The sequence below is a fragment of the Oncorhynchus mykiss genome, chromosome 14 (assembly GCF_057628025.1).
Source record: "Oncorhynchus mykiss isolate SJ-2025 chromosome 14, ASM5762802v1, whole genome shotgun sequence".
Lineage (NCBI taxonomy): Eukaryota > Metazoa > Chordata > Actinopteri > Salmoniformes > Salmonidae > Oncorhynchus > Oncorhynchus mykiss.
The window spans coordinates 8872452-8884465 of record NC_143035.1 but is presented as its reverse complement, the minus strand read 5'-3'; the positions used below and the strand labels follow the sequence as shown (position 1 = coordinate 8884465).

Here is a 12014-nt window from a genome sequence, read left to right as displayed (position 1 = left end):
TTCCTACTGATCAGTCAGCCAATCGATCACCAGACCAACTAATAATGGCGGTCATTAAGTAATTAGATGCATGTTATTGCCCCAGACACATTTTGGCATCCAGAGACTGTCGGGTTGTCAATCATTTTTTATCTGAACACAAATCCATTTAATGGTTGGGCTGTCTTTCTGTTTGTCTTCTCAGAGTGTTATAATGGGTTGGATTGGCCAATGGACCAGCACTGAGACATACTGTGCACCATAAATCCACTGTATACTCTAGAGTCCCTTCCAGACATAACAGCACCATGATCTATGGACATGTAAAAAGGTTTGGCCTAGACATAAGAGAAGCAGAGGTCACTCATCCCAGACTTATGTCCAATCCCAAATCATCCCCAAGCTCCTTTTACATGATTGGATAGTTTAAGATTAAGATTACTTTATTTGTCAATTGTACACAAGGTTCAACCAAAATTTGACTTCCACTTTATTCCAACCCCTCCTAAACATATATACAGGTTGAGTAGGGAGCTTCTACGCTGGAGCAGTTGTTGTGGGGGGTTAATTACCTTGCTCAGTGGCACAACGGCAGCCAATCACATGAAGAATTTCCGGCGCCGACAGAGATGGCCGCCTCGCTTCGCGTTCCTAGGAAACTATGCAGTTTTTAGTTTTTTTACGGGTTATTTCTTACATTGGTACCCCAGGTAATCTTAGGTTTCATTACATACAGTCGAGAAGAACTACTGAATATAAGAGCAACGTCAACTCACCATCAGTACGACCAGGAATATGACTTTCCCGAAGCGGATCCTGTGTCCTGCCTTCCACCCAGGACAACGGAATGGATCCCAGCCTGCGACCCAAAACAAAGACATTGTAAAAGAGGGAAACGTAGCGGTCTTCTGGTCAGGTTCCGGAGACGGGCACATCACACACCACTCCCTAGCATACTACTCGCCTATGTCCAGTCTCTTGACAACAAGGTTGATGAAATCCGAGCAAGGGTAGCATTCCAGAGGGACATCAGAGACTGTAACGTTCTTTGCTTCACGGAAACATGGCTCACTTGAGAGACGCTAACGGAATCGGTGCAGCCAGCTGGTTTCTTCACACATCGCGCCGACAGAAACAAACATCTTTCTGGTAAGAAGAGGGGCGGGGGCGTATGCCTTATGATTAACGAGACGTGGTGTGACCACAACAACATACAGGAACTCAAGTCCTTCTGTTCACCTGACTTAGAATTCCTTACAATCAAATGTCGTCCGCATTATCTACCAAGGGAATTCTCTTCGATTATAATCACAGCCGTATATATTTCCCCCCAAGCAGACACATAGATGGCCCTGAACAAACTTTATTTGACTCTTTGCAAACTGGAAACCACATATCCTGAAGCTGCATTCATTGTAGCTGGGGATTTTAACAAGGCTAATCTGAAAACAAGACTCCCTAAATTGTATCAGCATATCGATTGTGCAACCAGGGCTGGTAAAACCTTGGATCATTGCTATTCTAACTTCCGCAACGCATATAAGGCCCTCCCCCGCCCTCCTTTTGGAAAAGCTGACCACGACTCCATTTGGTTGCTTCCTGCCTACAGACAGAAACTAAAACAAGAAGCTCCCGCACTCAGGTCTGTTCAACGCTGGTCCGACCAATCTGATTCCACGCTTCAAGACTGCTTCGATCACGTGGACTGGGATATGTTCCGCATTGCGTCCAACAACAACATTGACGAATACGCTGATTCGGTGAGCGAGTTTATTAGAAAGTGCATTGATGATGTCGTTCCCATAGCAACGATTAAAACATCCCCAAACCAGAAACTGTGGATTGATGGCAGCATTCGCGTGAAACTGAAAGCGCGAACCACTGCTTTTAACCAGGGAAAGGTGACCGGAAACATGACCGAATACAAACAGTGTAGCTATTCCCTCCGCAAGGCAATCAAAGAAGCTAAGCGTCAGTATAGAGACAAAGTAGAGTCACAATTCAACGGCTCAGACACAAGAGTTATGTGGCAGGGTCTACAGTCAATCACGGATTACAAAAATAAAACCAACCCCGTCACGGACCAGGATGTCTTGCTCCCAGGCAGACTAAATAACTTTTTTGCCCGCTTTGAGGACAATACAGTGCCACTGACACGGCCCGCTACCAAAACCTGCGGACTGTCCTTCACTGCAGCCGACGTGAGGAAAACATTTAAACGTGTTAACCCTCGCAAGGCTGCAGGCCCAGACGGCATCCCCAGCCGCGTCCTCAGAGCATGCGCAGACCAGCTGGCTGGTGTGTTTACGGACATATTCAATCAATCCTTATCCCAGTCTGCTGTTCCCACATGCTTCAAGAGGGCCACCATTGTCCCTGTTCCCAAGAAAGCTAAGGTAACTGAGCTAAACGACTACCGCCCCGTAGCACTCACTTCCGTCATCATGAAGTGCTTTGAGAGACTAGTCAAGGACCATATCACCTCCACCCTACCTGACACCCCAGACCCACTCCAATTTGCTTACCGCCCAAATAGGTCCACAGACGATGCAATCTCAACCATACTGCACACTGCCCTAACCCATCTGGACAAAAGGAATACCTATGTGAGAATGCAGTTCATCGACTACAGCTCAGCATTTAACACCATAGTCCCCTCCAAGCTCGTCATCAAGCTCGAGACCCTGGGTCTCAACCCCGCCCTGTGCAACTGGGTACTGGACTTCCTGACGGGCCGCCCCCAGGTGGTAAGGGTAGGTAACAACATCTCCACCCCGCTGATCCTAAACACTGGGGGCCCACAAGGGTGCGTTCTGAGCCCTCTCCTGCACTCCCTGTTCACCCATGACTGCTTGGCCATGCACGCCTCCAACTCAATCATCAAGTTTGCGGACGACACTACAGTGGTAGGCTTGATTACCAACAATGACGAGACGGCCTACACGGAGGAGGTGAGGGCCCTCGGAGTGTGGTGTCAGGAAAATAACCTCACTCTCAACGCCAACAAAACAAAGGAGATGATTGTGGACTTCAGGAAACAGCAGAGGGAGCACCCCCCTATCCACATCGATGGGACAGTAGTGGAGAGGGTAGTAAGTTTTAAGTTCCTCGGCGTACACATCACGGACAAACTGAATTGGTCCACCCACACAGACAGCGTCGTGAAGAAGGCGCAGCAGCGCCTCTTCAACCTCAGGAGGCTGAAGAAATTCGGCTTGTCACCAAAAGCACTCACAAACTTCTACAGATGCACAATCGAGAGCATCCTGTCGGGCTGTATCACCGCCTGGTACAGCAACTGCTCCGCCCACAACCGTAAGGCTCTCCAGAGGGTAGTGAGGTCTGCACAATGCATCACCGGGGGCAAACTACCTACCCTCCAGGACACCTACACCACCCGATGTCACAGGAAGGCCATAAAGATCATCAAGGACAACAACCACCCGAGCCACTGCCTGTTCACCCCGCTATCATCCAGAAGGCGAGGTCAGTACAGGTACATCAGAGCAGGGACCAAGAGACTGAAAAACAGCTTCTATCTCAAGGCCATCAGACTGTTAAACAGCCACCACTAACATTAAGGGGCTGCTGCCAACACACTGACTCAACTCCAGCCACTTTAATAATGGAATTGTTGGAAATTGATGTAAAATATATCACTAGCCACTTTAAACAATGCTACTTAATATAATGTTTACATACCCTACATTACTCATCTCATATGTATATGTATATACTGTACCCTATATTACCTACTGCATCTTTATGTAATACATGTATCACTAGCCACTTTAAACTATGCCACTTTGTTTACATACCCTACATTACTCATCTCATATGTATATGTATATACTGTACTCGATACCATCTACTGCATCTTGCCTATGCCGTTCTGTACCATCACTCATTCATATATCTTTATGTACATATTCTTTATCAATTTACACTTGTGTGTATAAAGTAGTAGTTTTGGAATTGTTAGGTTAGATTACTCATTGGTTATTACTGCATTGTCAGAACTAGAAGCACAAGCATTTCGCTACACTCGCATTAACATCTGCTAACCATGTGTATGTGACAAATACATTTGATTTTGATTTGAATTTGATTCCAGCAACCCTCCGGTTGCCAGCTCACTGCTGGATCTTTCCTATCAGACACATGATGTGAACTGGCAACCTTCCGGTTGCTGGCTCACCTCTCTAACCCGCTGAATACCTGCCACCTCTCTAACCGCTAGGCTACCTACCGCTCCATAGGTGGCAGCAATATAGAGAAAATTCCATCTTGCCAGTCAGAGGGCAAGGTGGCGCTGGTATCATATGGTTTACAACCATTCTTTGAGATCAGACCTGTATACATGAAACGCCTGTAGGCCGGGCTAGGAACAAGGGGTTGATTTGGAGTATGATTTCTATTCACCCACTTACTTCCCAAGCTCTTCTTCCCAGACAGATAGTGACCTATCCAGGGAGTCCTCTCTCTGACACAATGAAAAACCCCCAGACAAATAACTGGAACACAGCAGACTATTAATCTTCCAATGGCCTAGTATTAAATAGTGCATTGGGGAACTGAAGCTCCCCCCCCCCCGGTCACCATTGTAAGTGGAGATGAAATGAGTGGTGCACGGCAGGTTCCATCTTAATGATGCTAATGGAATGAGCAGACAGGTGGAATGCAGAACGGGGCGGTAGATTTGATTAGGTCTGGAAGGGAACAGAGAAAACGCAACAAACGGTAACAATCTAACGGAGAGCTCCTGGTGAATAAACAACAGGAGTGGTCTGTCCTTTATGACGTTTCCTAATTATTAATTGTCTCTTTATTTATATTTTTATATACAGTCATTTGATTTATTTGGTTGTTTGTACCGTTATATGTATTTTTAAAGGCACATTATATAACACAACCATATCGTGTCTGGTTTTGCGTCGTGCCTGGACACAGTCTTTAGCCGTGGTATATTGGTCATATTCCACAAACCCCTGAGGTGCCTTAATGCTATTATAAACTGGTTACCAACGTAATTAGAGTAGTAAAAATAAATGTTTTGTCATACCCGTGGTATACGGCCTGATATACCACGGCTGTCAGCCAATCAGCATTCAGGGCTCAAACCACCCAGTTTATATTATATTATATAACACAACTATACAGTGTATGGCTTTCTTTGATGTATTAGTTTGTACTCTGCACAGCCCCTCTCTAATCCTGTTCTGTCTCTGTCGCCTGTTCTGGGCTAGTTTGGTCCGGTTTGGTCTGGTGCAACTCAGTGTCAGACTGAGGTCCTGAACAGATCTGTCTCCCACTGTGCTCCTCCTCATGGGCGGAGGGAGGGGTCGTCCACTCAGGCAAAATTAGGCCTCAGACGTTAATAGCAGACAACTGGTCGATCCCAAAAAAGACCTGTGTTTTTAGTCATAGGCTAAGGCCACATGCAGCCACACAGTGAAAGTGTTTGTATTGGAACATATACCACTACTCTCCCATGTATAAAAGCGTTTTACCTTTATTTAACTAGGCAAGTCAGTTAAGAACAAATTCTTATTTTCAATGACAGCCTAGGAACAGTGGGTTAACTGCCAGAACGACAGCTCGGGGGTTTTGAACTTACAATGCAATGCTCTAACCACTAGGCTACCCTGCCGCCTCATTAAAGGTTAAGGATAGAGACAAGGATAGATATACTAATCAAGGTTTTTAAGGATTGGGACTTCTCCACTTTTAGTGATTAAATACTGTATTTAGGGTGGGTGTGTGGGTGCATGTGTGTATCGCCTTTGACTGAAGTTTGGTGACCTCCTCAAAGAGGTCGTCCGGGTTAGGGGAGGGTTTGGCCGTGGTAGTCCGTCATTGTAAAATAAGAATTTGATCTTAAGTGACTTGCCTAGTTAAATACATGTAAAAAAAGAGAACACTTAGGCTGCCCAATTCTGATTTTAAAAAATTATTCACTAATTGTTTTTTTGACCAATCAGATCAGCTCTGAATTTTTTTGGAAAAGATCTGATGTGATTGGTCAAAAGACCAAAAGTATCAGAATTGGGCTGCCTGTGTAAACAAAGCCTGGATTGTTGCGAGATAAAAAAATAATAATAATTGCAGTCCACAAAACACAAAAGGGTTGTCTCTGGGCTTACCTCTTCATGTGTAGAAGATGACAGGGGTCTGTGTCAAATTCATTGCTAAATCCTTTACTGCTGAGAACATCAAGCAGGTGTTTAGGCCTTCCTGTCAGTTTCCACCATATCAGTCAATGGGACAGGGCTTGTGTGGGACCCTCAGAGGAAGGTGACAGGGCCTGAGAGCTCCACGAGTGGCACGCCCAGCGGAAGGTGACAGGGCCTGTGGATGAGCTCCATGTCAGCCCTTTCTGTAGATAGATTTCTCCTGTACTGTCTGTTGTGGGTTTGACCTAGTGTGGCCCCGCCCCGGTCCGGTCTTGGCCTGTCTTGTCTTAGCATGCCTAATTGGATTTCAACTCGATGCTGTTTCCTGTCCAGCTGGCAGCGCCTCCCATTCAATAATACCTCTCAGAGAAGAAAGAAAGAAAGAGAGAGAGAGAGAGAGAGAGAGAGAGAGAGAGAGAGAGAGAGAGAGAGAGAGAGAGAGAGAGAAAGAGAGAGAGAGAGAATTCAGGGAAGATGAACAGAGACTTAGTGTCTCTATGTATGCGTGTTTGTTCGTTAAAAGTTTAACGGGTCTAACTGGAGTCGGTCACAAGAGATTCTGTGTGGGTTTCCAAACAGAAAACCTTATCAAAAGTGATTGTTCCATGGTTGAGAGTGAGAGGAGAGTGATATTGAGTGTGAGAAAGAGAGAGAGTCCAAGATGGTGAAAGTGCCAGAGAGAGAACGAGAGAAAGTGGAAGGGAGAGAGAAGGAAAGAAGCTAAAGCTATACTAATGACGGTCGAGATGGAGAAAGTCGCAGAGAAAGAGAGAAAGAAAGCCAAGACAGGATACAAGTGGTACTGATGAAGTCTGTGGACAGCTTGGGGGACACTTGCTGTAAACACAGCAGTCATGATTACTATCGATTCAGAGCCAGATTAGGAGCAGTCTTATCACGATCCACAGACAGACAGACAGAAAGACAGACAGGGATATCCCAACCATGATTTTAAGTACTGATCTCACGTTATTACGATGCATTTGCTTTACTTAAAAAGCAACCTCAGGATATCCACATTATGTCTTTGTTCATTTTTATAGGTTAGTGTGCATTTGAATCACTGAGGCTTATATCTCCCGACACTAACTTTAAGCTTCAGCTGTCAGAGCAGCTTACCGATCACTGCACCTGTACACAGCCCATCTGTAAATAGCCCACCCAACGACCTCATCCCCATATTGTTATTTATTTTAGCTCTTTTGCACCCCAGTATCTCTACTTGCACATCATCATCTGCACATCTATCACTCCAGTGTTAATACTAAAATGAAATGATTTTGCGACTACGGCCTATTTATTTCCCTACCTCCCTAATCTTACCACATTTGCACACACTGTGTATAGAGGTTTCTATTTTGTTATTGACCGTACGTTTGTTTATCCCATGTGTAACTCTGTGTTGTTTGTGTCGCACTGCTTTGCTTTATCTTGGCCAGGTCGCAGTTGTAAATGAGAACTTGTTCTCAACTGCCTACCTGGTTAAGTAAAGGTAAGAGAAAAAAAATTACATATACATTTTTAGTATCCTGTTTTGAATGTACACTTTTTTTTACACTATAAAACCTCATAAACAACTTTTAAAAAACTAACATCCTTTATCTATCACACTGCTGGAAAATGTTAAAAAATGATTTAACGATTGACTACATCAATGTCCGCTGCTGGCCTATGTTTGTACTGTATTGTGGAGACCTATGTTTGTACTGTATTGTGGAGACCTATGTTTGTACTGTATTGTGGAGACCTATGTTTGTACTGTATTGTGGAGACCTATGTTTGTACTGTATTGTGGAGACCTATGTTTGTACTGTATTGTGGAGACCTATGTTTGTATTGTATTGTGGAGACCTATGTTTGTACTGTATTGTGGAGACCTATGTTTGTACTGTATTGTGGAGACCTATGTTTGTACTGTATTGTGGAGACCTATGTTTGTACTGTATTGTGGAGACCTATGTTTGTACTGTATTGTGGAGACCTATGTTTGTACTGTATTGTGGAGACCTATGTTTGTATTGTATTGTGGAGACCTATGTTTGTACTGTATTGTGGAGACCTATGTTTGTACTGTATTGTGGAGACCTATGTTTGTACTGTATTGTGGAGACCTATGTTTGTACTGTATTGTGGAGACCTATGTTTGTACTGTATTGTGGAGACCTATGTTTGTACTGTATTGTGGAGACCTATGTTTGTACTGTATTGTGGAGACCTATGTTTGTACTGTATTGTGGAGACCTATGTTTGTACTGTATTGTGGAGACCTATGTTTGTACTGTATTGTGGAGACCTATGTTTGTACTGTATTGTGGAGACCTATGTTTGTACTGTATTGTGGAGACCTATGTTTGTACTGTATTGTGGAGACCTATGTTTGTACTGTATTGTGGAGACCTATGTTTGTACTGTATTGTGGAGACCTATGTTTGTACTGTATTGTGGAGACCTATGTTTGTACTGTATTGTGGAGAAATGCTATAATGATCAGCCTTTCCTCAATAAAACAGCCAGCTGTTATTTCCTCTTAACTCCACATCGACATCTCGTCTCCTGTGCTGCTGCGCCCTCCAATAAAACCCGCTTTAAAATTCCTCCCCCTTCCCCCCTCACTACAACCCCCTCCAATATCCTGTCCTTTTCTCTTTCTCCCCCTTGGCCAATTGGCGTTCACTCTTTCTCTGCCGCCTTCCCCTTCTCTTGGGCCCCTGCTCCCTCTGCTCTCCTTTCACTCTCCACAGTCCCCCCCTTCTTCACCTCTTCACCCCCTGCACCCCTCTCTCTCCATTTCCTCTCCTCCTTCCATCGCTCCTCTTTTGGTGCATGTGTTGGCAGAGGAGGCTGGAGGAGGTAGGAGGCCTAGCTAGCTGCATTAGCTCTATGCATTATTAATCTGCCCTGCATTTTATGTGGGTCTGGGGCTTTTTCCGAGCTGTGCACTGGGGACCAAGCCTGGTGAAAGAGCACTGTGTTTGGGACACAGGGCCTGGTGATGGAGCTGCGTGTCAGGGCCATTCAGGGAACAGGAGCCCCTGAAATGAGAGAATAGAGAGGCACTAAAGGAGTGTTTAATCATGTGTCTTTATTCGATAAGGCAAACATTTATTCAGACTCAGCGCGCCACTATATTAGATTTGCCTTTGTAGAAGTGCACAGAGCATGGTCTGAGCATATTTTGCTCACTTCAGCTATTCACAGTTGACGTTTGTAAAGAAGAATTGTCCTCCTTTTATTATTGCTGTAGCCTTGTTTGTCCGAGATCCTCGGGGATAGCTTCTTTCATCCGCAGTGGAATTCACAGTCTTTCCTCTAGCAGTTTCTAAAAGGGGCTAGTTGGTCCGTCTCTGAACTGGGTTGATATGCAATTTTAATTCAGACAACCAGACAAAGTTAGAGTGCCTCTTCTCCATCACACCATGATGTGCTTTTCAGGCTACACTGCTTAGATTGCAGCACGGAGGCCTGGGGGTGGGGAAAACAGTAGTGGCCTCTTTAATAAAAAAACACAATTCTGCTTATACTGGTTCTAACAGGAGGATAAAGACTAAATGTTTGCTTGTTCAGTCATTTTATTATGACAAACACATTATGATGACATAGCACTTTTGCATTATATCACTTAACCCAGAAAAGGTCATTGTTTTTGCGAAAAGGAATCGAAAGGCAATGACAGTGTAACTGATTGATTTGTTGTTCCATTCTGCACAGGTGACTACGGGTATTAAAAAGTCTGATTGGTTCTGATGATCACAGGGGCCCTCCTCCACCTCTTCTCGGCTAATCCTGATGGGACTCCGGAGCTGATGTCACAGAAGGCAAGAGGGTTTTCCTGTTCGGGAATCCAGAAGAGACAATCCATACCACGGTGAGTGACTGACTGACTGACAGACAGACAGACATGTCAGACAGACAGACAGACAGACAGACAGACAGACAGACAGACAGACAGACAGACAGACAGACAGACAGACAGACAGACAGACAGACAGATAGGTAGGTATCTGGTCATAGCACCTTCACTAAATGTTTCAATACATTGAGGTGGCTTCTTCATCTCTCTTCTTAACGACTTCAGTATATTTTAATGTATTAACATTAGCATAACAATCTATATGCTCCTATTTGCCGATCGCTGTTGGATTATTTTAGAGAGTTTAAGGAGTGAGTAATGAATGAGATACAAAAGTTAATTGTGTTACTTTGCCAAAAAGTCTGAAAATACATGTTGTATTTTATAGCCAACATAGGTTAAAAAAAGCAGTCTGCTAAGAGAGTTGGGTCAGCAGTGAACACACTCCTCCAGTGATCCGGGTGATCATGTATTTATGGATGGTGTCTGCAGCAGCAAAGAGAAACTGTCACCCAAGATGACTTCCTGACTCGGCAAGGGGTAGGGAGGGAGAGGGAGGGAGGGAGGGAGGGAGGGAGCGAGAGAGAGAGATGAAGAGAGGAGGGAGATATGAAGAGAGGAGGGAGATAGAAAAGGGGAGAGGGACAGGTTTCACCTGAGTCAACACTGCAGCATGGATACACACACACACACACACACACACACACACACACACACACACACATTGATATTGTCTCCTGTGTATATTTGCTACAAGAAAGAGTTTGGTATGGACAGCTTCATCTCTCCCACTCTGCTCAGTAACATGAGAGAGAAGGACCCTAACTCTAACCTTAACCATAAAACCTAGCCTTAACCCTAACTCTAACCCTAACTCTAACCTTAACCATAAAACCTATCCTTAACTCTAACTTTAACCTTAACCATAAAACCTAGCCTTAACCCTAACTCTAACCTTAACCATAAAACCTAGCCTTAACCCTAACTCTAACCTTAACCATAAAACCTATCCTTAACTCTAACTTTAACCTTAACCATAAAACCTAGCCTTAACCCTAACTCTAACCTTAACCATAAAATCTAGCCTTAACCCTAACTCTAACCCTAACTCTAACCTTAACCATAAAACCTAACTCCTAACCCTAACTCATAACCCCTAACTCCTAACCCCTAAACCTAGTTATAACCCTAACACTAATTCTAACCTTAACCCTAAGCCCCCTAGATATAGCATTTGCCCTTGTGGGGACTAACAAAATGTCCCCAGTTGGTCAAACATTTTTTGTTTACTATTGTGGACCAGAAGTCCCCACAAGAATGGTTAAACACGTCCGCACACACACCTGATCAGCACAGTGTCCATCTCAGATTGATCGAACAGGTTTCGATAATGTGAGTCTCAGAAGTAGCCGGTCTTTCAGGCCCAGCTGTCAAAAGCGAGTCACCCCTCATCCACATCAATCTGGATCAATCCGAGTCAACGGGGTGCCAAAGTCACACCCTGTCCAGGTCCTCTCCGAAAGAGGACAGGATCCTCTTATAGAGCCACAGCATTGGCTTCAATGAGGGCAACGCCAGAGGGCTAGCCTTAGCTGTAGCACCTAAGAGCCTTCACTTCAATGGGGATGACGTTAGCAGACAGGACTAGCCTTAGCTTAGCGCCTACGCCCATTCATTCCGATTGGTAGGACGTTAGCGGCCTGGCATAGCGTGTGAGAGCATTCACCTTACATTTTTCAAGGGTCTAGTCTAGCTGTCAGCACTTTCAGTGTACTGTAGCGAAGGACTGAACAAGTCGGCTCACTCTACAGTTTCTGTAGAAAATATCTTTGTTGAATTAGTCCTCCTTCCCCCGATTGATCAGCGAGAGAAATGGAAACGGTCTGCTGCGCATCTTTCAGAACCTGAGCCAGTGAACATTAAGTCTGATTTCACCAGCTAATCACTCTGATTGCTAGAACTGTCGTGTCTTTGGCATCATTAAAACTGAAGACTTATTTATCAAATCACTC

General features: G+C 44.6%; 1 protein-coding gene across 4 annotated transcripts in view; it reads left to right on the top strand.

The window, feature by feature from the left end:
- The window catches only part of LOC110518941 (uncharacterized), a 51595-nt gene that overhangs the window by 2155 nt on the left and 37426 nt on the right, over positions 1–12014 (top strand). For 2 of the 4 annotated variants that reach the window (XM_036942858.2, XM_036942857.2), the window contains exon 2: positions 9861–10017. The gene's annotated coding sequence lies outside the window, so the exon portion shown is untranslated. The remainder of the gene's footprint in view (positions 1–9860; positions 10018–12014) is intronic. The other 2 variants (XM_090198289.1, XM_090198288.1) reach the window with 1 other exon arrangement.